The sequence below is a fragment of the Piliocolobus tephrosceles genome, chromosome 16, assembly GCF_002776525.5.
Source record: "Piliocolobus tephrosceles isolate RC106 chromosome 16, ASM277652v3, whole genome shotgun sequence".
Taxonomy (NCBI): domain Eukaryota; kingdom Metazoa; phylum Chordata; class Mammalia; order Primates; family Cercopithecidae; genus Piliocolobus; species Piliocolobus tephrosceles.
In genome coordinates, this window is record NC_045449.1 from 30856673 (window position 1) to 30862672 (window position 6000).

Here is a 6000-nt window from a genome sequence, read left to right on the forward strand (position 1 = left end):
ACACATACAATATAAAGAAAATCTGACAAAATGTTAACGATTGCTGAATCTAGGTAGCAAGCATATAAATAATCACTGTAGACTGGCCACGTTAGCTTACCCTGTATTTCCAGCACTTTGGGAGGCCAAGGCTGGTGCATCACCTGAGGCCAGAAGTTTGAGACCAGCCTCGCCAACATGGCGAAACCCTGTCTCTACTAAAAATACAAATAGCCAGGGATGGGGACACAGCCTATAATCCCAGCTACTTGGGAAGTTGAGGCACAAGAATCACTTGAACCCAGAAGGCAAAGGTTGCCGTGAGCCAAGATTGTGCCACTGCACTCCAGCCTGGGCGACAGAGCTAGACCCTGTCTCAAATAATCATAATCATCATCATCATCATCATCATCATCATCATCATCATCATCATCAGCTGGGCACGGAGGCTCACGCCTGTAATCCTAGCACTTTGGGAGGCTGAGGCAGGCAGATTACCTGAGCTTGGGAGTTTGAGACCAGCCAGGACAACACAGTGAAACCCTGTCTCTACTGAAAATACAAAAAAATTGGCCAGGGGCGGTGGCTCCTGCCTGTAATCCCAGCACTTTGGGAGGCCAAGGTGGGTGGATACTGAGGTGAGGAGTTTAAGACGATGGTGAAACCCCATCTCTACTAAAAATACAAAAATTAGCTGGATGTGGCGATACACACCTGTAATCTCAGCTACTCAGGAGACTGAGGCAGAAGAATCGTTTGAACCCAGGAGACAGAGGTTGCAGTGAGCCAAGATTACGCTACTGCACTCCAGCCTGGGCGACAGAGTGAGACTCCATCTCAAAAAAAAAAAAAAAAATTAGCCAAGCATGGTGGTGTGCACCTGTAGTCCCAGCTACGCAGGCGCCTAAGGCAGGAGAACTGCCTGAACCCGGGAGGCGGAGGTTGCAGTGATCCGAGATTGCGCCACTGCACTCCAGTGTCGGCGACAGAGACAGACTCCGTTTCCAAACAAAATAAAAAAATTTTTTAAAAAAATCATCATCACTGTACTGTTCTTTTGACTTTTCTATTTAAGTTTAAAATTTTTCATAACAAAAAGTTGGGGCAAAAAAGAGACAACTCCTTTAATTTTGAGATAGGGTCTCACTCTGTCACCTAGGCTGAAGTGTGGTTGCACGATCATGCCTCAATGTAGCCTCAACCTCCCAGGCTAACTAGCAGGGACTACAGGCACAAGCCACCACACCTGGCTGTTTAAAATGTATTTTCTATAGAGACAGAGTTTCACTGTGTTGCCTGGGCTGGTCTTGAATTCCTGGGCTCAAACGATCGCAGGAATTTGAGCTGCCTCAGCTTCCTAAAGTGTTGGGATTACAGATATGAGCCACCACACTCAGGTAGTGTCTAAATACGTCTCCTCTAAACACATGTCTTGGAATATACTATTTTATATTTGAGTTCGGATTTTTTTTTTTTTCTTGAGACAGGGTCTTCTTGAGACAGGATCTTGGACTGTCGCCCAGGCTAGAGTGCAGTGGTGTGATCACGGCTCACTGTAGCTTCAATCTCCCCAGGCTCAGGTGATCCTCCCACCTCAGCCTCCCAAGAAGAGGTACAGACTTGTACCATCGCGCCTGGCTCAATTTTTAATTTTTGTAGAGACAGGGTCTCACTATGTTGCCCACGCTGGTTTTAAGAAGTCCTCCTGCCTCAGCTTCCCAAAGTGGTGGAATTATAGGTGTGAGCCACTGCACCTGGTTCTGAGTGGGAATTTAAACCCAGAAAGCTTCCTCGCTTTTTCCCATGGTAAGTACATAACACAGTAGATCTTCTACTCCAATGACAGTGGTATATCTCCAAACTATTAAGACAAGGAGTACAATCCAAACTCTCAAAAATCATAAAAATGCAGATATATGTGTCCTTGGTTGCCCCAAACTTGGCCTCTAGAGTCATGGCAACCTAGCAAAATTGTTCTCTATGATCAATCACAAGAATCTAAGAGAAGAAAGGCTTTGAAGGTAGACGAAGGAATTTAATTTGTTCAGCCTGGAACAGGATTTCTCACATTCTGTAACAGTACTTGCCTCCCTAAAGTCCAAGAAACATTCTTCAAGGTACCTTTCCCTCTTCCAAGTGATGATCACTGTTCTCTTTATTTGTTTTTAAGAAGATATAGAGGGTGGGCATGGTGGCTCAAACCTATAATCCCAGCACTTTGAGAAGCTGAGGTGGGTGGATCACTTTAGCTCAGGAGTTCAAGACTAACCTGACCAGCATGGCAAAACCCCATCTCCACTAAAAATACAAAAATTAGCCAGGTAGCGGGCGCCTGTAATCTCAGCTACTCAGGAGGCTGAGGCAGGAGAATTGCTTGAATCCGCGAGGTAGAGACTGCAGTAAGCTGAGATTGCGCCATTGCACTCCAGCCTGGGTGACAAGAGCGAAACTCTATCTCAAAAAAAAAAAAAAAAAAGACACAGAAGAAAATGACAAAAGAAAAAAAATGTACTCCTGGCAGTAGCTTTCAATTCAATATATGAAACTGCAGCTACTCCATTGCCCCCATTTTAAATTTTAATACAGAAGAACAAAATCTTGCTATGTTGCTCAGGCTGGTCTCAAACTCCCAGCCTCAAGTGATCCTCCTGCCCCAGCCTCCCAAAGTACTGTGATTACAGGAGTGAGCCACTACGCCGTGCCAAAAATTGTTGTATATTAAGTGATAGATACCAGCTTCTACCAAGTTACCCTCTTCCTCACTTCCTGTTAATGATATAAGCTTGCTTCTCTCTTGCCTCCAACTATCCTATTTTTAAAAAAGGCATCAGCCATTGAGCAAAGTGTTCTTTTTGTTTTGTTGTTTTTTTTTGAGATGGAGTCTCGCTCTGTCGCCCAGGTTGGAGTGCAGTGGCATGACCTTCGCTCACTGCAACCTCCGCCTCCTGGATTCAGGTGATTCTTCTCCCTCAGCCTCCCAAGCAGCTGGGACTACAGGCGCACACCACCATGCCCGGCTAATTTTTTATACTTTTAGTAGAGACGGGGTTTCACCATATTGGCCAGGCTGGTCTCGAACTCCTGAAAAGTGGTCTTTATTTATTGTTTTGTTGAGACAGTGTCTCACTCTGGTTACCCAGGCTGCAGTGCAATGGCTTGATCTCAGGTCACTGAAACCTCAGTCTCCCACGTTCAAGCAATTCTCATGCCTCAGCCTCCCAAGTAGCTAGGATTACATGTATGTGCACTATGCCCAGCTAAATTCTGTATTTTTAGTGGGGGGGGGGGGGTTTCCCCATGTTGCCCAGGCTGGCCTTGAACTCCTGGATTCACACAATCCACCTGGCTTAGCCTCCCAAAGTGCTAGAATTTCAGGCCCAAAGTGATTTTTTAAATCCTTATGTCAAGAAGCGATTACTGGGCGGGGCACGGTGGCTCATGCATGTAATTCCAGCACTTTGGGAGACCAAGGTGGGGGGATCACTTGAGCTCAGGAGTTCGAGACCAGCCTGGGGAACATGGTGAAACCCCGTCTCTACAAAAAAAAAAAAATACACAAAATTAGGCAGGTGCAATGGTGCACGCTTGGTGGTCCCAGCTATACGGAGGCCTGAGGTAGGAGGATCACTTGAGCTGAGGAGGTCGAGGCTGCAGTGAGCCATGAGCACACCACTGCACTCCAGCCTGGGTAAGAAAGCTAGACCCTGTCTCGAAAAGAAAAAAAAAAAAGGAATTACTTTGTAAAAGTAATCCAATTTATAGTTCTTAACATTCCAAATAATAAAACTATAAAGTATGTCATCCACAATTAGCATTTTGAAAAATATTTTTCCAACCTTTCTTCTATATGCTATAGTACAAATATTCAACAAAGGTAGAGGTTGGGCTAAGGGGGTCTCGCCTGTAACCCCCAGCACTTTGGGAGGAAAAGGCAGGATGATTGCTTGAGCTTAGGAGTTCAAGCCCACCCCGGGCAATACAGCAAGAAGCTGCCTCTACCAAAAATAATAAAAAGAAAAAATAGCCAGGCACGGTGGCCCACATCTATAATCCCAGCACTTTGGGAGGCTGAGCCGGGTGGATCACCTGAGGTTAGGAGTTCAAGACCAGCCTGGCGAACATGGTGAAACCCCACCTCTACTAAAAATACAAAAATTAGCTGGATGTTGTGGTGCGTGCCTGTAATCCCAGCTACTCAGGAGGCTGAGGCAGGAGAATCACTCGAACCCAGGAGGCTAAGGTTGCAGTGAGCTGAGATCACACCACTGCACTCCAGCCTGGGTGACAAGAGCGAAACTCCATCTCAAAAAAGAAAAAAAAGAAAAAAAAGTGGAATATCATACATGATGTTTTATAGCCTGTTTTTTCACTTGACAATATATTGTGGACATCTTTTCATGACAACACACATTGACCTTCCTTGTTCTTTCTAATGGATAAATAACATTCCATTGTATCAATTATATTATATAACCTAATTTTACTCAACTCGCCTCTAGGAAGACATTTGGAAATCTGAGGAGGTACCTTTTTATTGCCACAATGACTAGAGAGCCCCGCTGGCATTCTGCAGGCCCCTAAAACAGGGATTCTAGATATCCTACAATGCTCAATACATTCTAATAAAAACTGACTTTTTTGTGTGTCCTGTGCAACTTTCAAATGTCCCACCATTCAAGTAAATGAAAAACCTCTTATGACCTATAACCTAATTCCATGTTATATATAAAGCAAAGTATTTTCGACAGTTTTAACATGCACTGAAATTTCCAGAAAGGCAATTGTATATAACTCTAGAGGAGAATGTATTTTGTTTTGTTCAGAACGTTTAGTTATTCTAGCTTGTGGTGTTTCTTAGTCACCAACATGACACACTTGAATCATTCTGCATTTGTATATGCACAGTGATGCAACATATGGGTACAACTATCTAGTACTTAAATCATGTCTTCTATCGTAATCATGTCTAAACATATTGAGATACATACTGCTATTATAAATTGCACTGTTTTACTATAAATTACTTCTCTTGTATTTATCTCTTTTATTATAGTTAGGGCATTATTATTTTTATTTTTTGAAATTATGTATGCCAGGCATGGTGGCTCACGCCTGTAATCCCAGCACTTTGGGAGGCCAAGGCAGGTAGACGACTTGAGGCCAGAAGTTCAAGACCAGCCTGGTCAACATGGCGAAATCCCATCTCTACTAAAAACACAAAAATTGTCTGGGCCTGGTGACGCATGCCTGTAGTCCTAGCTACTCAGGAGGCTGCGGCATGAGAATCACTTGAACCCAGGAGGCAGAGGTGGCAGTGAGCTGAGATTGTGCCACTGCACTCTAGCATGGGCAACACAGCAAGACTTTGTCTCAATAAAAAAAAAAAAAAAATCATGTATGTATGTAGACATATTGTCTATGTATTTTACTTCCGAATAGTAAACTTGGCTGATGGTAAACTGCCTCCCAGACTCAGTGATCCTCCCACCTCAGCCTCCCTAGTACCTGGGACTACAGGTGCATGCCACCACGCCTAGTAATTTTTTTTTTTTTTTTTGAGACGGAGTCTTGCTCTGTCTCCCAGGCTGGAGTGTAGTGGCGCGATCTCAGCTCACTGCAGCCTCCGCCTCCCAAGTTCAAGTGATTCTCCTGCCTCAGCCTCCAAAGTAGCTGGGATTACACCCACCACCACACCCGGCTAATTTTTGTATTTTCAGTAGAGGCAGGGTTTCACCATGTTGGCCAGGCTGGTCTCAAACTACTGAGCTCTAGAGATCCGTCTGCCTCAGCCTCCCAGAGTGCTGGGATTACAGTCATGAGCCACTGTGCCCAGTCTCTTGTATGTACATTTCCCATCTGTTCCACAGGGTATATATTTTCCTAGAACTAGAATTGTTGAGTATACAGTTACTGAACATTTTTTAGGTTTTTGATACACAGAGCCCAACTGTCCTTCAAAAGGTATTTCAAAATTCTTTTAGACCTAAGAGAAAGGCTTTTTTTTTTTTTTTTTTTTTTTTT

The 6000-nt window shown here is 44.1% G+C and overlaps 1 protein-coding gene across 3 annotated transcripts in view; it reads right to left on the bottom strand.

Annotated features, from left to right (window-relative positions):
• The window catches only part of TADA2A (transcriptional adaptor 2A), a 74491-nt gene that overhangs the window by 57684 nt on the left and 10807 nt on the right, over positions 1 to 6000 (bottom strand). The gene's annotated exons all lie outside the window — the stretch shown is intronic.